Source organism: Leucoraja erinacea, chromosome 16 (assembly GCF_028641065.1).
Source record: "Leucoraja erinacea ecotype New England chromosome 16, Leri_hhj_1, whole genome shotgun sequence".
NCBI lineage: Eukaryota > Metazoa > Chordata > Chondrichthyes > Rajiformes > Rajidae > Leucoraja > Leucoraja erinaceus.
This window is the reverse complement of record NC_073392.1, coordinates 23,020,050-23,045,576: the sequence shown is the minus strand read 5'-3', so window position 1 is coordinate 23,045,576 and position 25,527 is coordinate 23,020,050.

Below are 25,527 nucleotides of genomic sequence, written 5' to 3'. Positions count from 1 at the left end.
TCATGGAATAGGATCCGTTCCGACTTTCTACGACCAACTGAAAGATATCATGGTGCTCAGTCAATGTATCCATTACAGAACAGTAATTTCTCTGATAGATGTTGGGCAAATGGTCTAATTCCCAGGAATTTTCATCTAATAAAGTATTCTAAAAGTCATCATTTACCAGAAACACCATTGCTAAGTGAACAAGCCTTGAGTCCCGCCAAAAGATTTCAATCCTGGTCATAAATTGACACCACCCTGCCTTTGACAATTCTATTATTGTTAACGTCAATGGAAGAACTTCGAATTTGACTTTATGTCAATCTATTCTTGCACTGTCTAATTCCCTTCATTATTTCTTTTTTCAGAATGTTACTTAAACATTTTATATTTAGCCTGATTCTTGTATTTTTCTGACACCTGTCATCCACCCACTTTTTCTGCTGCAATCTATCCTTTTCCACAGCTGCCCTCTGCACGGTTCCCTCCCTTTCACCATGTGGGAAATATCCTCACTGTTCAGACCATCTCATTAAAGGCCAACCTACCTCCTTGACAACCTACTGATATCAACACAGCTCCAGTTAAATATTTTTATTTGAGTTTTCCTTTACCCTCCAGAATAAATTCAGAATTCATAATGCGTTGATCACTATTCTCAACTTGCTCCCCATTAGCGAGTGGCTCCATTAGGTGCCCCGTTCGTCTCACTGTCTCATTAAGGCATATGGATGAGAAGGGAATGGAGGGTTATGGTATGAGTGCAGGCAGGTGGGACTAAGGGAAAAAAAGTTGTGGCGGCACAGACTTGTAGGGCCGAGATGGCCTGTTTCCGTGCTGTAATTGTTATATGGTTATATGGTTAAGCAGATATCATGATAAGCAAAAATAATCTCCTGATCATTCCTAAGAGGTTTATTTTCTTCTCTGGCCTCAATGCAATCACTGCCCTGTAAATACCAGGGAATTTAATCTACTATCACAACTGCATTCTAGTTCATACATCTCAGTAATTTATTTGCCCTTGACTTTATCTGGAGGACAACAAAATACTCAGATATTAGGATAACTCCATTACTGTTTCTCAAACATATCCTGTCTTTCAGTGAGTAATATTAGGTAAACATAAAAAAAGGGTGATTTGCTATGCAGGCACTCGTTTTTAGCAATACAGGTAGTTGTAGAGCTAATTGTTACTTGTCAGGAGATAACCATGGGGTTATTCTTGGGGGTTTTTTGGGACACAGTGTCTTGCACTGAAGTGCTTGGTAGATGCTATTATGTTGAAGTGAGATCTGCTGCCATGTGACCACCCCTTTTGAAGGAATGGAATGCGCTGGCTCACAATGAAGAGTGAGGTTGAGGGCCCCAGATACTCCATCTGGAGATTCTAGTGAAGGAGGTGCTCTGCAGGAGAAACACAGGGGAGAAGGTGGTGGCCAGGGTGGTGTGGTGGGTCTCTGATAATAGGTGTCTTCAGGCAGTGCTTCCTGCAGATACTTTGATGATGGGGAGATCAGTGCTCATGATCGACTGGGCTCACAACATAGTCTATCACTTTTTGCAGCTTGCTTCATTCTTATCGAACCAGCAGTGATGCAACCAATCAATATGGTCTCCACTGTACATCTGTGGAACTATGATAGAATATTCAAAGACAGTGGAGCAGCAGTAGTGTTGCTGTCTCACGGTGGCAGAACCCTGGGTTCAATCCTGAGCACGGGTGCTATCTGTTTGGGGTTTGTTTGTTCCCCCTGTGACCACGTGGCTTTACTCTGGGTAATCCGGTTTCCTCCACATCCCAAAGACATGCAGGTTTGTATGTGGTCCCCCCCCCCCCATTCTTCTAAACTCCAGCGAGTACAAGTCTAGAGGCATCAAACGCTCATCATGTGTTAATCCAATTATCCCTGGGATCATTCTCGCAAACCTCCTCTGGACCCACTCCACTCCAGCATATCCTTCCCCAGATATGGGGGCCCTTAGCTCACAATATTCCAAATGCAGTCTGACCAGTGCCTTATAAAGCCTTAGCGTTACATTCCTGCTTTTACATTCTAGTCCTCTCAAAATTAATGCGAACATTGCATTGCCTACCTTACTACAGATTTATTTTTAAATTAAACTTTTTGTTACATGACCGCCCCCTGGTTTTATAACTTTAGTACCTCCTCAGCTTACAAATGCCCAACGTATGTACAGTGTTTACATACGAACAGGCACTTGAGAGAACGACAGGATGGATTTGCCAGCTACTACGGAGCCACTGGCATCTAAGGCTGGAAGGAACTCGGCTCACAGCCATATCTCTAAATTGATTGATTGAAATAAGGTACAGAGTCCTTGCCAACCATCGATCACCCATTCATATTAGTTCTACATTATCCCACTTTCTCATCCACTCCCTACACACTGGGGAAAATTTACAGAGGCCAATGAACTTACAAACCTGCACATCTTTGGGATGTTTGAAAATATAAAAGCACACGGAGGAAATCCACGTGATCGCACGTAATAACGTGCAAACCCCACACAGACAGCAGCTGAGGTTAGGATTAAACTCGGGTCTGTGGCACTCTGGGACAGTGGCTCTACCAGTTGTGCCACTGTGCCACCTTTGTGAAAAGATCTAGTTATGAACAGTTCTCAGGACAGAACCCGGGGGTAAATTGCATGTCCCTTCATTCACGGTTCTCCACTTGTGGATTAATCGAAACACCTGACATCTCAACACCTACCCTCTCATGTCCCTCAGGATCCTGTATGTTTTAAGTTCTATCAATCTAAGCTTTTAGATCTTAAACATTGTATTTCTATTGCAGAGATACAAAAATGAATGCTGTACATGAAAGTTTTTTCGGCTTCAAGTAAACTCAGTCAGTGTCTCAGAATACTATTATTTTTTAAATCCATCTCACATATCTCTAGTGTAGTGCAAGAAGTCACCTTGGACGATCTTGCACGCCTCTTGTTTTAAGCTAATGAGTGACGAGGATGCTTTTGGGCAAGAGACTGGTCACAGTGTGCTCTCTGTTCTGTTAACTTGCCTGCGAATAGAGGCCACTGGTGAAGAAGCCCAAGGCATTACACTGTGTCCTTGTGGCCAGCAATGTCAATCACTGCTTGCTGAAGCCAGAACAGGGGCCTGTCTCAGAGCTGCACCAGCTCCACCATTCAAACAGTGATGGACATAACACTTAGCAACACAATTTGATTGAACTTATTGAAACATATCAGATCCTGAGGGGCACGATAGGGTAAAAGGTAAGACGTTTCTACCCAGTGAAGAAAACTTGAATAAGGATACATAGTTACAAGAATGCGTGTGTGTGTGTGTGTGTGTGTATATGCGGGTGTGTGTGTGTGTGTATGTATGCGGGTGTGCATGCATGTGTGTGTGTGTGTATGTATGCGGGTGTGCATGCATGTGTGTGTGTGTGTATGTATGCGGGTGTGCATGCATGTGTGTGTGTGTGTGCGTATGTATGCGGGTGTGCATGCATGTGTGCATGTGTGTGTGTGTGCACATGAATGATTGATTGTGTTTGTGAGGTTGTCTGTGAATTATGACCAATTCTAACCGACTGAGTCTGCCATCGTGTGAGTGAGTACGAGTGTGTATGTGTGCCAGCCAGTGCGAGTAAATGTGTGAGCGAGTGAGTGGGTGAATAAGTGTGTGTGTCAGTGAGTGAGTGTGTACATGAGAATTTGAGTGTGTAAGTGTGAGAGTTTGAAAGTGAATGTGCATGTATGTGTCTCTATGGTGAGTACGTGAGTTAATGAGTGAGTGTGGGAGTGTGACATTACAGGCAACGTTTAGAATTTTAGACATGACAGAAGAAGTGAAGGGAAGGGGGAGTTGCACTATTGATTACGGAGAATATCCTGGCAAAACTTAGAGCATTTCCAGGAGGGATCCTCCAATTAGGCTACATGGGTAGCATTTAGGAATAAGAGAAAGATGATCACTTTGCTGTGGTTATACTCAAGCCTCCCTCTCCCCCCCCCCCCCCCCCCCCCCCCCCCCCCGGATCTAGAGAAACAGATAATAGAGTTAAAGTATTGGGGATTTTAACTTTCCCATTATTTACTAGAATTGCATTAGTACAAGGGGCATAGATGGGATGAAATTCATTAAGAGCGCCCAAGAAAGTTTTTGGAAACAATATTTAGATAACAATATTTAGGTGCTGTACTCAACCTTATCTTAAGAAATGAAACTGGGCAGGTGGTAGAAGTGTCACTATGGCAAAAGTTATCATAATTATGTAAGTTTCAAGGTGGAAAAGGATACGGGTGGTCCTCAAGTTAAGGTTCTAAACTGGGGGAAGCTGATTTCAACAGTGTTAGTGAAGGTCTGGTGAAAGTAGATGCTTGTGGGTAAAATGGCAAGTGGGAGTCTCATAAAAGAGAGTTAGTAAGAATTCAGGACCAGCATGTTCAAGGTGTCAAGATTTGAGAACCTTGGATGATAAAGGATATTGAAGGTTTAATTAAAAAGGAAGCATCTGACAGATATAGATAGCTGGAGTCTCTTAAGGAATATAGATGGATTGGAGAGGACTTAAGAAAGGAATTAGAGGACAATAAGGGGCCATGGAATATCCGTGGCAAGTAAGATTAATGAGAATCCCAAGGCATTGAATGTCTAAGATAGTATATCAGGAACAGGTTAGTAGCTGAGGAAATGTTGGTAATCTATGTGGGGAGGTAGGAAAGGTCTTAAATAAATGCTTCATGTCTGTATTCAACAGAGGAAGAATATAGAAGATAGTGAGTTCAGGAATGAACATCAGCAGCACGTCTGTATTAAAAAGGTAGAGGTGTCAGATGTTATGGAGTGCATAAGGATAGGTAAATCCTCGGGGCTAGTTGAGATCTATCCCATGATACTATGGGAAGCAATGGGGGAGATAGTTGGGACCTTGACAAGGCGTTTTACATTTTTGCTGGACACAGATAACGTACTAGAAGACTGGAGGTTAGCTATCATTTAAGAAAGACAGCAGAGATAAGATAGGTGTACACAGGCCAATGAACTGGCAGGCCAATTAGTGGTAGCAAAATTACTGGAGAAATTTTTAAGGGACGGGATTTATGACATTTGGAAAAGCATAATCAGTGTATTTCAGCATGACTGTGTACAGGAAATCCTGTTTCGCTTATTTGAGGAGTTAATGAAGAAGATTGATTAAGGACGGGTGGTAGACATTGTCTGTGTACTTTAAGGCATGTACCAAAGTATCAAAGCCATATAGTAGGTTGGTCCTGAAGGTTGAAGCACAAGGGATCCAAGATGAGCTGGCTAAACATTGTTTAGGTGGTGGAAGGATACATTTATGATTGAAATTCTGTGAGCAGTGGTGTACCGCTGAGATCAGTGCTGGGATCCTCATTGTTTGTGTATCTATATTACTAAAAGTCTGATCTTGACCACTTCCTGTTGTTATTTATATTGGTGTTAGAAAAAACGCTGCTGCTTACGGCCGTGATTTTTTTACTGACCTGTCAGTGCCCTTAATGTGGTTTGAAAATATAGTTTGGAAATGCTAAAGTTGCCTTGCCTAATTAAAGTTGCCTTGCCTAATTAAAGTTGCCTTGCCTAATTAAAGTTGCCTTGCCTAATTAAAGTTGCCTTGCCTAATTAAAGTTGCCTTGCCTAATTAAAGTTGCCTTGCCTAATTAAAGTTGCGTTGCCTAATTCTTGACCACTTCCTGTTTGCGCTTTATATTGATTTTAGAATTTTTTTTACCACGTATGGCTGTGATTTTTGGCCATCTTACTCGGAGTCCCCCTCCGCTCATCAGGTGCCGAGGATTTTTCCCACCGATGAAAAATAAGAGTTATTAGTGTTTAAAAATGTTGAGATTCTCTCTCCTGTCGATCATGCCATGAAGGCCATGCCCCTTCTGGTTGGAGGGGGGGAAGGACTATAAAACCCAGAAGTGTGGGTGTGGCTCAGTCTCTGCAAGATGGAGGAGGGAGAGGTCACGACTCGCTGTCTTTAGTGTTCTTGCACCCTGCTTGAAATGGTAAGAAACTGCACTTGAATTTGGTGGTCTTGCACCCTGCTTGAAATGGAATTTCAAGGAACAGCCATGAGTCAACTGCCAGCCCACCAGCCATGAGTGAGTGAGCATTGCCAGATGGAATTTAAGCATGACAAGTGCGAGGTGATGCATTTTGGGAAGTCAAATAGGGTTAGAACGTATACAATGATAGGGCAGTAAGGAATGTCGATGAACAGGGAGACTTTGCGGTTCAAGTCCGTAGCTCCCTGAAAGTGGTAACATCAGTAAATAGGATGGTGAAGCCTTCATTGGTTAGGGCATAGAATATAAGAGTTGGAATGTTATGTTACAACTTTACCAAACACTGATCAGGCTATAACACTTCTGGTCACCAGACTGAAGGAAGAACGTTCGCCAGGCCTGAGCGCAGATCCACTGTTGGAGAAAGTGTAGAGGAGAATCACTCTCGGATGATGTTGGCTGGATTGGAGGACTTTAGTTATGCGGAGAGACGAGATTGGCTGGGCTTGTTTTGTCTGGAACAAAGGAGGCTGATAGAGGGGTATACTGTATATAAGAACTGTAGGTAGGGTAGAGTAGGAATCTTTTTCCCATGGTAGGGGAAGCAAAGCCAAGAGCTCATATGCTTAATGTGAGGGGGAGAGGTTTTAAAAGGGATCTTCGAAGTGGACGCAGAGTGGTTGATATCTAGAATATATTGCAGAAGAGGTGATGGAATCAGATACAATTATTACAATTTAGACAGTCATGGTAAGCAAGGTATTGAAAGATGCAGACCTAGAGCAGGCAAATGGGATTAGATGGGAATAAAGGTCGACTTAGACGTGTTGGGCATAGAGCACATTTCTGTGCTGTGCAATTCTGTGACTGTCTGATTCTAATTGCTATTTTGCTAAGTTTATACTAATGCATAACACTTGTAATTAATTAGCAGTGTCAAATATGGTTTGCAGCAATAACACCTCCAGTTTTCACAAGCATAGTAACAATTTTGTAATGAAAGCCATATGTGTAACGACATTTGGATAATTTGATCTGAATATGTTTCGGATGATGTTGGCTGGATGGAGGACTTTAGTTATGCGGAGAGACGAGATTGGCTGGGCTTGTTTTGTCTGGAACAAAGGAGGCTGATAGAGGGGTATACTGTATATAAGAACTGTAGGTAGGGTAGAGTAGGAATCTTTTTCCCATGGTAGGGGAAGCAAAGCCAAGAGCTCATATGCTTAATGTGAGGGGGAGAGGTTTTAAAAGGGATCTTCGAAGTGGACGCAGAGTGGTTGATATCTAGAATATATTGCAGAAGAGGTGATGGAATCAGATACAATTATTACAATTTAGACAGTCATGGTAAGCAAGGTATTGAAAGATGCAGACCTAGAGCAGGCAAATGGGATTAGATGGGAATAAAGGTCGACTTAGACGTGTTGGGCATAGAGCACATTTCTGTGCTGTGCAATTCTGTGACTGTCTGATTCTAATTGCTATTTTGCTAAGTTTATACTAATGCATAACACTTGTAATTAATTAGCAGTGTCAAATATGGTTTGCAGCAATAACACCTCCAGTTTTCACAAGCATAGTAACAATTTTGTAATGAAAGCCATATGTGTAACGACATTTGGATAATTTGATCTGAATATGTTAACTATTCATCAATGGGAGCCAGGACTTAGATTTGAATAAGAACCGGGCCATAAATCAGTGCTCCGAGGCTTTAGATTTGAAGAAATATCTACATCCCACACATTCTGCCCAGTGACCTCTCCTCAGTCTAGATCTTCATGACAGGTGAAGCAAATCTGGACCTAGCTCTCTCATTGTGATGGGTGGTCTTGAGATTCCTCTTGTGTGCAGCCTAGGAGTTGAAGTGATAACCCTTTATCAATGATCAGCCATGATCATATTGAATGGCGGTGCAGGCTCGAAAGGCCGAATGGCCTACTCCTGCACCTAACAACAATATCTCTTCCTCCAGGTGGCTGAACCTTGTGTTAGATGCTGGTTGCAATTTAGTTTCTGGCTCTGCAATTTGAGAAAGTGCATAGGGTTTTAATACCCCTCCTTATTCAAGGGTCTCTTGTTTATTCATGTGGCATCAGTCATTGCAGTGGCAACTCAGCAAGGATGGCTATCAGTACCTTCTCGTGAGTTCAGTGGATCTGCGCTCAGGCCTGACGAACTTTGTTATGTTTTTCAAGATAGGACTAGATTTTCAGTGGAATTAGATATTTTTCAATGTGCATCACTACAATAATTTCTATCATTCATGAAGAGGCATGTTCTTCTGAAATCATGAAGCAGACCTGGGTGTTGCAGTTGGGCCTGTCTGCTCTGTGCTTCATGCTGAAGACCTTAGTTTTGTGCTCTTGACATTAATGACCATCTCTGCTCAGCAGCACATCTCATGCATCACTTCTTGTGATGGGACTTCCTGTCAACTTTGTTCCCCCTCATCCTTGCTGTTGGCAGATCAAGTGTGCCTGTGACCAGAAAAGCAATGTAACGGGCATATGGTAACCTTGCACACCATTTCTTCCTTACCCAGTGGAAAGCTCGCCTCAGTCTGTGGGGTGTTCAGCAATGTCAGCGTCTACTTGCTCTGTTGGCAGAATTAACAGCAGTCAGTTTAGAATAGTGAAATATCCTGCACTCAGAGCTGCTTCTCAGTACAATTCAACCCACCACAAGTATGCTAACCCATCAAGCCTACAAAACTAATAATCTGTGTTGAGCAGATGTACTAATGGAGCACATTAGCCACTGTAAATTACCCCCGCTGTTGGTAGGTGGCAAGGGCATCAAGAGTGGAGTTGGTGGAGGTGCAAGTGTATAAGGATGGGAAATAGAACCTATTGCTGTGTCAGGAGTCAGCATGAACACAATAGGCTAAATGCAATCGTGAGTTGCAGTGAGTATGTCAGGTGGCATTTTGATAGGCATAGCCAAGTTTTGCCAGTGGGCCTGTTTTTGTGTTGTTTAAGTCTAAGTGAGGAAGAAGGAAGGGGACGTGTGCGGAGAGGAAGGTCTGTTTAGATCGGGAGACTTTCACAGTGTCAGGATATCCCTAAGTGCCTCATAGCCAATGGCATACTCCTGCAGCACACTAACTGTGCCAGGAACCGTGAGGTGTAGGCATGAGCTTCCACCGTCAGAGATGACATAAGGACTCAATAATTTATCTCTTGGGTGTCAATAGGAAAATAAATATTCTAACAACAGGTCTAGGACACCTTTCTGTCAAATGAGCAGCCAGACCAGGCCTTGGACAAGTCCACACCATCTCCCCATTCTGCCAACACTGACCTAAATAATTTGGGTACTAATGTGTCTGAAGTCAGTTTTAAAACCCAGGCAACACCAATTCCTGGCTCACACCCACTGTTGTGTCTGAAATAAATACAGGATCTGCTGGAAACACTCAGCAGGTCAGACAGCAACTATGAAGGGAGGAATGGTAATTGTTCAAGTCAAAGACCTATTCTCAGGGATCTGAGTAAGGGTTTCTCATCTGAAATGTTAGCTTAGTTTATTTTACTGCAGCTGCTGCCTGACCCGAGTTGTTTCCAACATTTCCTGTTTTTGCTTCCGATCTCCAGCAACTGCAGTTCTTGAATTGTACTAACTGCTGTGTGCACTCTAGGTATTTGGTACATCAAAAGGCATTAAAAAAAATACAAGCTTGTAAAGAGTCATAGAATCTTCATACAGCATGAAAACAGGTCTTTTGGCCCAACTCATCCATGCAGATTCATGTCCCATCTAACATTTGGTTGCATTTGGCCCAAATCCTTCTAAACCTTCACATCCATGTAGTTGTCCAAGTGTCTTATAAATATTGTTGTTGTACCTGCCTCTTCAACCTCCTTTGCTGCACATTTCACATACTTACCACCTTCTATGTGAAAAAGTTTCCCATCAGGACCCCTTTAAATCTTTCCCCTCTCTCCTCAAACCTAAGCCCTCTAGTTTTAGACTATCCACCTTATCTCTGCCCCCCTCATGATTGGATAAACCTCTTTCAGACCACCCCCTGGTTTCCAGGCATGAAGAAGTTAAACGCATTCCAGTTTCAATTGGCCCATTTCTTTTGATATCAGTGAATATGCTGTGTTGTGCATGGTCACTGACGAATGTAATGCGGTCTGTACTCCCATCAGCAGGTGTGTTGCATTGCAGGAGGCATCAGTAACCTGCCTCCAATGATCAGTGTATTAGTGACCAAAGGACATTTGATTAAAAAAAAACAAACAGCTGGAAGAACTTAGCAGGTGGAATGGAATGGGCAAATGATGCTTCAGGTCTTGACCATTCATCAGTCTGTTTGTTGTCTATGCAGAAAACAATAGTCACTAACAGTGTCGTCAATGTGGGTTGAAGGTGACTGTAAAGGTGCGTGGTGGTGCAGTGGTCAGTGCTGTTGCCTTGTAACTCCAGTGATCCTGCTTCAATTTGACCTCAGGTGCTGATTGTGGCGAGTTTTTTCCAGCCTGATAAAAAATGTCCACGAGTAAAAAACTAGTCGGGAGGATGCCCCGAGTACCTACAGCTGGCATAACGAGCCGTTACACTATATCTACGGACTCCTACAGACCCGTTACGAACATTCTGCCAGTTTGAATCAAGGGGAAAACTCGGCAGAATTTGTGAATAACTCGGGGAAATTCGTGAATAACTCTGGAAAGTGGGAAAAGGCCCTTGAGTGTTTCCAGAGCTCTGTTTGTACTTCAACATTTATACCCTGTCCAGAATTTCCCCTTGGGTCAGCTGATCAGGAAAGATTAGTTGTGTTATGTAGGTCAGAGTCAAAGACAAGCGAGGCCAAATAAAGGCAGTGAATTCCCTTCCCTTAAAGACATCAGAGGGATGTAAACAACAATAGTGGCTTCACAGGAACCATCACTAACACTGTGAATTGAATGTAAATTCCCCATCTCCTGTCTCTGATTATCCACCAGGTCTTTTGATATTTTTCAGGAGAGAAACAGCTATTACACAGTCCTCCTGGTAAACACCTCACCTCAGACATCAATGCCAAAACTGCCTCCTGACCTCTGTCACCCCCTCTGACCAGTATGTACCAGAACAGTCTCCCATGTCCCCCACCTTTCAAAATAGGGGGGGACGTGTCCCACCTGCCCCCCCCCCCCCCCCCCCCGGGATTTCCGCCCCTGGTTAGCAATACCTCCAGTCAGCCAGACCCTGAACTCTGGAATTTGCTCCTTGCATCTCTGTTGTTCTTTACAATGTTCCTTAATTTGACCTGGCCTTTGGTCACTTACCTGAGCCTCCCCACCTCCCGCAAGGAACATTGCAGTGATTTACCCCACATGAAATGCAAGTTGTTGTTGTTGTTGTTGAAGGAGGGATGCTAGCTAGCTTGCAGAGGACATAAAGACACTGTATAGAATCATACTTGATATCAGCAATACCAATATGTTTGCAAAGCACGAACTGTAATAGAAAGAAAAACAGCGGGAACTTATCAGAAATCAGCAAAGGAGTTTGAAGCGCAACAAGCCAAGTTCGGCTCCATCCCCTGTGTACGGATTTTCGTAAATGAGGTGGTAAATTCATTTGAGAAGATGTTGTGTGAGATCAGTTCATTTTGACAGCTGCGAGAGAGAGCAGCACTGAAGCTGGGGAATCCATCAAGATGTGCAATATGCTTTCTCCGCCAACAAAATCAATTCATGCATCTTCAGGAGAAATTTATCAAAGTAATGTTGTTTCTGTGTTTAGAAAACAGAGTCAACTCTGCAACCTTTGTGGAGAAAAATGTTTATTGGATTTTTATAAGATGCTATATCAGGTGCAGGGGCTCAGATGTACTCGTACAACATGAATGCGGTGAGATGGGGATGTAGGTAAAATATAGCCAATAGCCAGTCACTGAAACCATGGGAAAGCAAACAGCCATGTATCATTGCAAAACCTCCAGGACATCATAGAACATTAAATTGCAGCAGAATTAATAACAGGATATTTTACAATTGTTTCCCTCGGATGAATAACTGTAACATTTTGTTTCACTGCTACACGCACACAAGCTAGCACTTCCTCCTTTGTATACTTAACATTTGCCATGAGTTATCCTCAGTCCTCACTCCCTCCTTCTACCTACCAGATCTCAGACACCCGGACTCCAGTGGAAGGCATACGCTGGGGTGAGAACACACCTCTCTAGCCCAACAGAGGGGGCCACTCACATGACACTGGTGTCTCCAAGTCATTACTGTCTGGTCAGCACAGGCACAAGCAGCAGGGACCCAACCCCGTCACTCAGTTCAAACGCGGCTGACGGGGCCTTTGGCCTCAGGACTTACATGCGCCATTCCAAGTCCTCGAGAAATGACAAAATGTAATGATCCCACCCCCACACACCTGGAATTCTAAAGACTCACGACTCTCCTGTGGTCTCGTGCTCTATCCCGATCCTGAGAGTTTGCCTACTATTTCAGGACTCTCACCAGGGAAAGCAACCTGTTGATGTCCAATATATCACTCCCAGCAAGAAGCAAACAAAGACAGAACGTGCTGAAAATATCCAGCAGGTCAGGCAGCACCTATTAAGAGAGAAACAATGTTCCAGCATGGTGACTTTGCACCAGGACCAATCGGAATCTAAATGTTTCAATAAGAACCTTTCTCATTCTTCCAAATTCCACATGGTATTTACTCTCACCAATTTCTACAGATGCAACATAGAAAGCATCCTATCAGCTTGGTTTGGCAACCGCTCTGACCAAGACGGCAAGAACCTGCAAATAGTTGTGGACACAATTCAGACCATCACACAAACTAACTTCCCCACAATCAAAGGTAGACACAAAATGCTGCAGTAACTCAGCGTGACAGGCAGCGTCTCTGGATAGAAGGAATGGGTGATGTTTCGGGTCGAGACCCTTCTTCAGACTTCCCCCAATCAACTCCATTTATGCTTCATGCGGCCTTGGGAAAGCAGGCAACATAATCGAGGACCATTTACACCTACACTCCAGTCAGCCAAACGATACAAAAGCTTGAAAGCATGTAGCATCAACTTCAAGAATTATCTTCACTGCTGTTATCAGACTCTGGAACAGATCTGCAACATGCTAGTGATGAATTCATGTTCTAATCTACCTCACTGCTGCTCTCGCACTTTATTTTATCAACACACTCCCTTTAGCTGTACCATTCTGCACTCTGTAGATTTTCTCTTTTGCACTACCTGATGTATTCATGTATGGTATAATCTGCCAGGATTGGATAGTACACAAATAATGTTATCACTTTATCTCAGTACATGAGGCAATAAAAAATCAATTACCAATCCCAATTGGCAAATTCTATTCTGCCTTTCTCCCAAGGCAAATCCAGTGAAGCTTCACAGCTCCCCATTCTCTGTCAGCCTCTAAAGAACATAAGAGCAAGGATACACCATTTGGCCTTCAACCCTGCTCTGAATTTAAGATCGTGGCTGATCTTCCATCTCGGTTCCACTTCCCTACCCTATCCCCATATCCCTCAATTCTCCCAATATCTCAATTTTGAATGAACTTCGTGACTGAACCTCCAATCTTTGAGTTCAAGAATTATACATTTTCACCACCCCGTGAATGAAGAAAGGTCAGTATGGGAATGGTTCGCTAACAGGACCTCCAGCAGGACTTGGTGAACCAAGTACGTGTCCGGCAAAATGGTTGCGTAGTCTATGCTTGGTCTCGCTGATGGATAGGAGGCTGCAATGCAGTAGATGAGGTTTGAATAGGACACATGAACCCCTGTCTCACCTAGAAGGGCTGCTGAAGTCCCTGGATCGAGATGAAGGAGGAGGTGTACTCACAGAAGTCGGGGACCGTTGTTACATCTTACACAGTTGCAGTGGAAAGTTCCTGGGTTGCTTCGGGTTGGGTGGGGAGGGATGAATGAACCAAGAGTTGTGGAGGAGTGATCTCTATTGAAAGCAGAATATGTTAGGGACTGGAAAATGTGACTAATGGTGAGGTGAAGATGAAGGTGACAGAAATGTCAGAGAATGATGTGTTGGATGTGGAGGCTGGTGGGGTTCCCCAGGGCACTCTGGTTTCCACCCGTAAACATGCATGTTCATTAATTGGCCAGTGTAAATTATTCCTGTAGTCGTAGGAGAGTTGATGTCCATGTGAGACCAAATAGGTTAAGGGGGTATAGAGGGGCAATGAGCTTGATGGGAATGCTCTAACACTTGGCATAGACTTGGTGGGTTGAATTACCTCCTTCTCCATTGTAAAGAAATATGAAATTATGGAAGGAAATTGGGGGTAATGGTTTTTCCCTCTGCTTTTGCAGAGGATGAAGTGAGCACATACATACATGCACTTCAGCCTGGGATACGCATGCAGTTTTGTGAGCTGATCTTCGGTATTCTGATTATTTTGGCAATACATGGAACAAAATAGATCCTTAACTGTTGGCTTCAACCTCCCACTAAGGAACTGTCTGGTTTTTCACTTGCCAGCATAAGTCCAAGGATGAACAATGCCTACCTCAGCTCCTCAAGCCATCTCGCACTAATCAGTACCGATAGAAGTGCAGTTGCTGGTGCCTGATGAGATTAGCTTCAAAATGCTGAGAGAATGAATGAAGTTGTCCTTCCCAATTCAGCTCGAAAAACACTAGTCCACTTCATCAGGGCAAAACCCAGCCACACGGCTGCAAGAAGCATATTTCATTAATTATAAATCACAACCAGATTTAACACTGTACACATGGACATGTATAAATCTAATCTCCCTTGAGTCACACTCTACAAAGGTTGCACGGATATTTCAGTGTGTCATTGTAACTCGGTGCTAATGGACGTGATTATTAACTACAGCAGGGACCAGAGTCTGAAGTTACAAATTGGTCAGATTACTTTAACTGTGGTTCCTTTGAAAGCTTAACGAATAACTACTTTGAAAAGACACTGTTAAATGGCAGAAGTCGGTGTGTGTAATTAACAAGTTCTGAGGAAGTACATATTCACCGGTCTCTCCTCGGGATAGAGGCATTATCTTTTGGAATGAAGTCAAGCAACTCTTTTCACTTGGGGGGGAAAATACATTTAACTGGTAGATTCGAATGCAAGAAACTCAGAGAATGAATTTGAAATGTTGGCACATAAGAGATTGCTGATAAGAACACTTACATCTGGCTATTGTTCATCGGCTATAGCTCACCGTTCAATATCAACATCCCCACCAAACTTATTATTAAATGCATGGAGCTGGGTCTCTGCTCATTCCTATGCAGCTAGATCCTGGACTTCCTCATCGACAAATCACAATCAATACCTTCCTCCTCCACCAGCATAGGAGCACCTCGGGACTCACTGCTCTACTCACTCTATATCCAACTGTGTCGCCAGACACGTGTGCAACAGTAAATTTGCCGATGATACCACCATTGTTGGAGGAATAACAGCAATATTGAGTCGGAGGTAGACAAAAATGCTGGAGAAACTCAGCGGGTGAGGCAGCATCTATGGAGCGAAGGAAATAGAGCGGAGGAAATAGAAATTGAGTCGGAGTACTGGAGGGAGATTGAAAATGGTGCCTGAACAACAATCTGAGTCTCGTATTGCATTTGGGTAGCTTACAACCCATCAGTATGAACTTTAATTGATCTAATTTCAAGTAACTCCTGCATTCCCTCTCTCTCCACCTCCCCCATCCTAGTTGTCCTACCTGTTCCACTGGTCACATCCATGTATCCTTGTTATCACACCTTCCCCAGCCAATGATAGCCCATTATGGGCTCCACCCTTCCAGAAGTCGTCTGCTTTGGCCTTATTTCACCTCCACACCACACACCCACCTCTACTTTCAGTCAGAAGAAGGGTTCCGACCTGAAACGTCACCGACTCTTTTTCTCCAGAGATGCTGCCTGACCCGTTGAATTACACCAGCATTTTGTGCCAATTTTCTCTCAACATTGCTGTTGACAATATTATGTCACGTCAGGGTGAGTACCCCCCTCCCCCGCCACGGGTACCATGTAATCCTGTGCTACCCGCTCCATGGTCGGATAGTCGGCGACTAAACCGTCTCCCCCACCTGGTTTGCCAGGTGAGGAGGGGGTTGTGGACCTCCAGCAGGACTAAAAACAAGACCTGTCAAAGAGCAGATGAGCTCCTAGCGAGCCAACGGCCATCCACACTTCAGTAGAAGTTGCGATCACTGTGGTACATAGCATTGTAAGGCACCGTGCCCGTTGATGTTTTCACTGAGGATGACGATTCTCTCAACATAAGCAAAACCAAGGTGCTGATTGATCCTTTTAAAAGGGGAAAGCCGAGGATCCACAAACCTGTCTTCATCATTTGTTGGTGGTGGAGAAAGTCAACAACTTCATGTTTCTGGGTGTGCATATCTTTAAAGATCTATCTTGGGGCCCATCATAAAGAAAGCCATATTTATTCTACCGTTGGTGGAGAGATTCTTGGTAAAGCAATATGGTGCGAGGTTATTGTAGACAGTGACGCAGGATTGAGTTTACAATCAGTTCTGCTGTAATCTTACTAAACAGTTGAATACACTTCAAGGGTGGGGTAGGGTGGTAGTTATGATCATAATGTGAATGCACACACGTGTCATAGTCTGGCAGTAGTGTCAGTAGGGCTGAGAGAGGATAACAACCATTAATATGTTTCCGTAGCACTATTAATGAAGAATGGTTATACATGGAAGTTTAGATAAATATTTAAAAAATGACTCCCTTTCAAAGAAGAATGCACAGTCTTTACCCCAGGGTTGGGAATCAAGAGCATAGGTTTAAGCTGAAAGGGGAAATATTTAATAGGAACCTGAGGGACAACATTTTTACACAAAGGTGGTGGGTATATGGAACGAATTGCCAGAGAAAGTAGCTGAGGCAGGTACAATAACATTTAAAAGATATTTGAATAGATTCATGGATAGGAAAGGTTTATAGGCATACAGGCCAAATGTGAGCAATTGAGACTAGCTGAGATGGGTCATCTTGCTCGGCATGGATGGGTTCTGCCAAAGGGCCTGTTTCTGTGTTGTATCACTCTGAATTTATTTGGACAGATGACCAAATATTTGGCTGGTAATTGATGTTAGGATGTCTTTAATTAGGACAGAGCGACAGTAAGCCAAAGGTCGGGAGGAAGTTCTGGAGCTGATTGTGAATTTAAGCTTCAGGGATGGAGCAGTGAAAGCCAGAGAAGTGGGAAAAGCAAGTGGAATATGCTGACACTTCAAATGATAGATGAGTTTCCAAGGACTCTGGGGGATCTTTGTTGTAGAAAACTGGAATGTCAGTATTCAGTATGCAAGGGAAACTAAAATCAGGAAGTCTTGCTGCAATTGTATGGAGCATTACTGAGCCTTTTGTGGGGAAATGTGTACAGTTTACTTGTTGAGCTAAATATTTAATCTTCCAGAGGGTTATCTTCTTCTTGCGTAGGGCGTGCACAGCCTAAAGTTGTAGGACAACTTGTTCTATTTGATCTTACTTTATTGTGCACGCCAGGTTGATTGCATTCGTTGAAACAGGGCGGACCACGTGAAGGTTGCAATCTCCCACCCCCAGAGGGTTGATACTTTGGAACTCTCTACGCCCATCACCCCCCTCTCCCCCGCCCCCGTCCCCACCCCACCCCCACCCCGAGGGAGATCGCTGAGTATTTTCAAGGTAGATTTTGTTATTAAAACGGATCGGTGATTATGTGAAACAGAATGGAAAAAAGAGCTGAGGCCACAGTTAGCGCAATATTGATTGGCAGAAAAAGGTTTGAGTTGCTGAGAGTCTCCTTCGCCTGTTTCCTATATCCTGATCTATGTTCATGTCATTGATGGATTGATAACATGAAGTGCTTCCTAATTTGAATCTCTGACAGGGAGAATTTCAAAGAGATACGGAATCAGTTGCGTTCAGAACCGATTTAGTGATGGAATGATTTACATCACTGTCTGAGTTTTTTTTCTGTGATGGATTGAGCTAAACTAAAGAGATTAAATTGATGTGTAATTTGTATTAGTGATGGAGCGAGTTAAAATAGTTATTGACAGCTCTCCAATACCACGGAAAACGACTGGGACTAGTCTCATGGTTATTGGTTGCACTGTCGGAAAAAAAGAAATGGATTTTCCTGATGTCTGCAGACACTACTGTGCCGTTTGTCAGAACCAAGCTTGTGGACTGTGGATTTGGTGAAAGACCAGTGTTACTGTAGGCTCGTCCTGTGGCAGCCTTCCAATAAAACTTTGTGTTTTGTTTGCTTGAAATGAAATTACAAGCAGGGGGAATAACATTGATAGACCGGCAAATCTTCATCGCAAGTTTGTGATCATATCGGAAAGGAACTTTTGCTAATGTACAGTTTGCCTTATTATTGTGCAAATCCCATCCAAAGACCCTGGGACTAAAATTATGGTGGAGAATGCCTGATGGAATTGGCCAAAAAATTAGTTGTGTGGGGTTCATTGCTCCAGGGCAGAAGGCATCAGCTGGGCTCCATTGGACCACATGGCTCAAGTGACCTGATGCATTTGGAGTCACATCATGCAAATAGCTTCCTGAAACTTGTGAAATACATAGATCACAATGTCAACTTAAAGTTTACTGATCTGGTTTTCATTGTGTGGAATGATTGGGGATGCCATGATCACATTGAGTGGCGGTGCTGGGTTGAAGGGGCGAATGGCCTACTGTAGTGGCAGATTTTTATATTGTTCAAGAGATTACTCCCTCTAGCCACTAAAGTAGACTACATGATTAAGGAGAATATTCTCTCACTTCTTCCTTGAATGGGCCACCCATTATTTTGGCTGCTCTTGGCTCATGGGTCCCCATTCTAGATTCTCCCTCAATAGAATGTATGCTCTCCACATCTAATCTGTCATATCCCACAGGAAATCGTGTTTTGATCAAGTCCCCTCTAAAGGTCTCCATTATAAACGTATTTCCACTCTTCCAATCTACCTGGTTATGGCCTTTGCTTTTTTTTTTTAACTGTAACACTATATTCAGCACTGTTTATTTTCTCTTTTGCACAACATGACGTATTCATGTATGATATGATCTGCCTGGATAGTATGCAGTACAAAGTTTTACACTGTATCTCAGTACACGTGACAATAATAAATCAATACCAATACATCTCCTCTTCCAAACTCCGGGGAACCACTTCCAGTGTAATAAGATCCTTAGATAGGGAGACCAATCCTTGCATGGTGTTTCGGATGACATCCATACTCTGGAATTGTATGCACTCTAGACCTCAGAGATATATGGCAACCATACAGAATGCTCGGTAGAAACACAAAGTTCTTATGTTATTTTCAGTAACCTAATGCAAGCATTAATTTGCATTGATAGGTCATGCGTATGGTCTCATGAGACACACACAGGCATACTAGAATTCTGTGCTTGAGTTACAACTGTGCCCACAGCACCAGGCCCACTCATGTGCCCCAGAACTACAGCACTCATGGCCCATGCATGACCAGAGACCCAGTACTGCCAAATGTATGCATTGGGATTGTGTGTTTGTACTCATTCATCAGATCTTAGGGCTGCACCTGCATGCTTGTACCCCTTGCCAAGCACATGCTCCCATTGACCCCACAAATTTTGATTGATGCTTGGCCCCACACATGTGCATCAATGTATGGCCACACACATGTGCATGGATGCGTGGCCTCACATGTGTGCATCGATCTTGGCCCCACACATGTGTATTGGTACCTGGGTTTGCATCCACACTGGTACGCTAGCCATGTATGTGTACGGATGGGCATACACATTGATATCTGGTTATATAGACTGCAGAAGCCCCCTGGTGCGCACGCACCCTGTGTTTGGTGCTAAGGCTCTCACTGCAGCCTGAACACTTTGTAGTGTGTCTGTTGAAGAGTTCCCAGATAGAATGGATGGCTGTCGACACCATAAACTTCATCCCTACCATCTTAGCAGGCACATGATCCAGTGAGACTAGAGCCGTTGACTAACACAGCAAGTATTCTCTTTATATTGTGTAGAGCAAGCCCAGGGATGAAGTGTGTCTGGGCAAGGGTCTCGACCCAAAACGTCACCCATCCATGTTCCCTAGAGATGCTGCCTGACCTGCTGAGTTACTCCAGCACTTTGTGTCCTTTTGATGAAGTGAGAAGGTTCCCTCCAGTAAACCCTTGCACCACTGGAAATTCACTGTTGGTTCCAGTCCAGCCTGAATCCCACCATTGTATCATACACTGCACGGGCAAATTCATTTCATTTCTCATTTAAGTCTCATTTAATTTAGTAATCAGCAGCGGAGGTTTGTAAAGGTTGGTTTGTTGCTATAGTGACTGTTTTCATTTACTGATAACACTCTACCATGCAGCATTTTTCCATTCTCCTGACCCAGTGCCGTATCCCACAGGGCTGCTTCCTCATGCACAGTTTGTATCACAGACACAGACATTTATTCCCCAAAGAACCCTTCCAAACATGAACATTTATCTTTGCCTTAGAAGGATTGTAAGAATTTCTAGCCATTACACAGTGATATAAAGCTCCAACCAACAATTTCATCTCGTCCTTATTTACAAATCAGCATCATCTACCAATCATGCCTGCACTGACCCAGTCTGACATCGCATCATTTATTCTGAGCAGTGCCCAAAGATTCTGGAGGTAATTCCACGGACCTTGCTGACTCTGGGGTCACTGAGGTTGCAGGGGTGCAGGAAGTGGGTGAGGTGGCCGGTTCCCAACTCCTGGCCTGCGGGAGCTGAAGGGATTAACGAATCTCGAGAGACCCACACCAGGGTCACATACTTATAACCTACTTCCTACTCCTCTGTCTCCATGTTTCACCTAAACTACCCAGCAACGTGTGGAAAAGGGCCAACTCCTGCAGCGTTCAATGGGTCTTCCGAACCAACTGAACACAAGCCAGAGTCCCCAGCACATCCCACATACTGCCAAGATGGGGAGCGGGTCCCACTGGAAGCCGGGCAGGTGAAGAGGGTTCCCGACAAGCGAGGACATCAGTCAGGCTGACAGAGAATTGAGGTCAAGGGCAAGAGGTGGTCCATTTATCCCCAACCTGACATGCACGGCTGAAGGTTCCCAGCAGGCCACAGCCCTTGCATGGCCAAACTCAAGACCTGGATGGATCGCGGCTTAAGGGGGCGCCTGCCGAGCCGGGTCCTTGTGGCCGAACAGAACACCTGAAGGATCACAGCTTCAGAAGGAGCCCACTAAGCCATGCTCAATAGACCCAGCGGGAGGGGGAACCCGCCGTGCCCATTCCCCACATCCATACGGAAGACTTGGCGTATCACGGCTTCAGGGGGTGCCCGCTGAGCCAGACCCCGGTTTGTCCACGAAGACAAGAGACTAGGAGGATGGAGCTGGTGATGACAACGATGGGTAAAGAGTGAGGCCGGGAGGAGAGGGAACCGGGCTCTGGCCTACCGCGCCTCGTGGTCAGCTGCGGGAGGCACCCCCGGGGGTCAAAGGTGGATAAACGAGGTGATGGCTGGAGGCCTGTAACAGTCTGGGACTTGCCTGGAACAGGCACCGCTCATAAGAACTGGAGCATGGTCTTTGATAATGGCACCAATGCATGGCTCCCCTTGCATGCGGGCACAGTAGACTATACACTTTACACTTGCTAATCGAGGGTAGCAGTTATGGCAATACTCTACTGGATTGTTTGAAAGAAAAATAATTTCACTGTATTAGCACTTCACACATGTGACAATAAAAGCACCAATGGACAGGTGATGCAGCCCTTGTATACACACAAGGACCTACAAGGACCTACCGACTGCGAAGGCCGGTGAAGGACGCAAAAAGGAGGTACAGGGACAAGATGGAGTCACAGATGGAGCAGCAGGACACCAGACACCTGTGGCAGGGGCTACGGACTGTAACCAACTACTGGAGCACCCCACCCTCATCCGCAAGTGCCGGCACCTCCCTAGCTGATGACCTGAACTCCTTTTACACTCGTTTCGAGAGGGGCAACACCACCTCAGGTCTGCCGACTATCGACAATACCGCCAGCGGGCTGGCTACCGAAGCTGAAGGGAGGAATGTGCACACATTCTCGCTGTCCGAGCACGACGTGAGGAGGGCACTGACACGGGTGAACACGAGGAAAGCTGCAGGCCCCGATGGCATCTCGGGGCAAGTACTCAAGTCTTGTGCTACGCAGCTAGCTCCAGTGCTCACTACAATATTCAACCTCTCCTTGGACAAGTCCGTGGTCCCTGCCTGCTTCAAAAAATCCACCATTGTACCGGTACCAAAAAATGCCTCCCCAGCCTGTCTGAATGACTACCGTCCGGTGGCCCTTACCTCGGTAGTCATGAAATGCTTTGAGAGGCTGGTGAAGAAACACATCTGCGCCTTCCTCCCTCGGAACATGGACCCGTTGCAGTTCGCATACCGTCCAAACAGATCCACGGACGATGCGGTCTCCCAGGTTTTGCACACCGCTCTCTCTCATCTTGACAGCCAGAAGGGGGGCTACGTGAGGATGCTGTTCATAGACTTCAGTTCAGCCTTCAACACGATAGTCCCCACCAGACTGGCCGGGAAGCTAATGGAATTGGGGCTCAACACCTCCCTGTGTGCCTGGGTCCTGGACTTTCTCACTGCCAGGCCCCAGGTAGTCAAGATGGGAGGGAATACATCAAAGTCCCTCACCCTGAGCACAGGATCGCCCCAGGGTTGCGTCCTCAGCCCCCTATTGTACTCCCTGTACACACATGACTGTGTGGCTAGGTTCAGCTCCAACTCAATAATTAAGTTTGCTGATGACACTGTGGTGGTGGGCCTGATCTCAGACAATGATGAGAAGGCCTACCGGGAGGAGGTGGCTGATCTAGCACTCTGGTGCCAGGACAACAGCCTCCTCTTGAACATCAAAAAAACTAAGGAGCTGATCGTGGACTTTAGGAGGGCACATCATCCGAGGACGTACACTCCATTGAGGATAAATGGGGATCCTGTGGATAGGGTGAACTGTTTTAAATATCTGGCAGTCCACATCACTGAGGATATGACATGGACATCACACATCTCAGCACTCGTGAGTAAGGCAAGGCAGCGCCTTTACCACCTCAGGCAATTGAGGAAATTCAGAGTGTCTCCGAGGATCCTCCAGTGCTTCTACGCAGCGGCTGTGGAAAGCATCTTGTCCGGAAATATTACCATCTGGTTTGGGAATTGCTCTGCCCAGGACAAGAAGGCTCTGCAGAGAGAGTAGTGCGTTCGGCCGAACGCACTATGGGAACTTCACTCGCCCCCCTGCAGGAACTATACATAAGGAGATGCAACTCCAGAGCCAATAAAATCATGGGAGACCCCTTCCACCCATGCAACGGACTGTTCCAGCTGCTACGGTCAGGCAAACACCTCTCTTGTCATGCTGTTAGAACGGAGAGGTTGAGAAGGAGTTTATTCCCAGAGGTCATTCGGACTGTAAACGCCTATCTCACCAGGGACTAACTTTACTGAACGTTTTTCCTTCCAATATTTAATATGTAAAAGAATATGTGTGTGTTTATGATTGTGTCTATAGTTTGTTTGGTTGTTTGTTTGTTTGTCTTTTTGCACAAAGTCCGCGAGCATTGCCACTTTCTTTTCACTGCACATCTCATATGTGTATTTGACGAATAAACTTGACTTGACTTGACTTAAAATTGACACAAAAATCTGGGGTAACTCAGCAGGACAGGCAGCATTCCTGGAGAGAATTAATGGGTGAAGTTTTGGGTCAAGACCCTTCTTCAGGCCAACGTGGATCCACTTTAATTCTTACTGAAAGCCAACCCCACCGGAGGCTTTAAGCTCCCAAAGACAACACCTGTAGTCCAATGACTCGCATGAAAAGAGCAAAAGAAGTCACAGTTTGTTTCTCTGCCAGGGAAGCATCTGACTCACAATGTGAATTTCTCCCTCAACTGGCTGCGAAAAATCCTTCCAGTGAAATGCTTGTTGGAATTTGCACAGATGGCACCGACACATACTGTACATTGGAGGTGTTAAACAAGCTGGAAGAAACATTGCACGGTGAAGATTGTAGGCCAGTTGAAGGGAAGAGATATACGCAAGATGTCAAATTGGTGCTCACATCACTCATTCGTGTCAACAGACCATCTTCTGGGCCCGCCTTGAAGGGCTTTGCTATGAGATTCGATAAATATTTCCACATGCACGCTATCTGTGCAGAGGGACTGAAAGATTTCAGAATACTGCACTGCAGCACTTGTTTCCATGGACTAGTGGTGGATGAAGGCTTATAGAGTTCTGCAGGGCTGTGAGAAATGGCCAATGTTGAAAAAACCTTTGTTGGTAGACAGACTCATCAGAAGGAGGTAGAGTAGAGGCTATTGAGAAAATTGTCAGTGACTGAAGGTTTACTATATATCTGTGTGAACGCAACAAGGAGGTTCAGTGAAGCTTTGTCAATTCAATACTGAGATACATTCGCACTCTTCGGTGATAATGGGGAAATCGGTGAATCTCGTCAAGAGTCAAGAGTGTTTCATTGTCACATTCACTGGGAATGGAATATTTAAATTCTTCCTTGCTGCAAATTTACAGGCAGTAACACAACAACGCAAGATGCTGCCTGTCCCATTGAGTTACTCCAATGTTTTGTGTATCGCCTACAACAAATAAATATACACTAAGCACTAAAGCAATAAATCATCAGTTATACTAAATAACCAAACCATGCATTAGGCCAAACCACATTTGTGCAAGTTAAAATACGTCGTACAACCTTTATACATCACTCATACATGTCAACAGACCATCTTCTGCCTGCCTTGAAGTCCATCAAGTGCTGAGGGAGGGTTGTGATTAGGGTTGTTTGGGATAGATGGTTGAAGTGAAGAAGCTGTTCTTGAACCTGTTTCTATAATTAAGGTGATTTTGTTTGCAAGTTTGGCCTAAACTGCACAGATTTCCATGACAAACTTTTGAAAGACAAACAACTTACAAAAGATTGCTTCAAAGAAAAATATGTCCAAGCTGAAGCTTTGCAATCAGCACAGGGAGAAGAGTAGAGTTCTTCCTAATTACAAGGGGGCTCGAACATGGGGGGCATGGAGAGAGTGAAGGAAAGTAAAGCTGAGGCCAAGATCAGATCATCCATGAACATTAAATGGCAGAGCTGCTTGAGGAGCCTCCAGCTCCTGTTTTAATGTGCCCCTGTAAAGAACAATTACTGCTGAATTAGTCATAGACATATAGCACGGAAACACATCTTGCATATTAGTCATAAAGTTGTAAGGTCATTCAGCATGGAAACAGGCCCTATGACCCAAATTATTCATGCCAATCAAGAACCCATCTAAGCTGCATTTGACCCAAATCCCTCTAACCTTTCCTATCCATGATTCATGTACCTGTCCAAATGTCTTTTCAATGTTGCTGCCGTATCTGTTTCAATTACTTCCTCTCGCAGCTCGTTACATCTTTGTTCAACTCTATGTGTAAACAAATGACTCTTCAGGTTACTATAAAATTGTT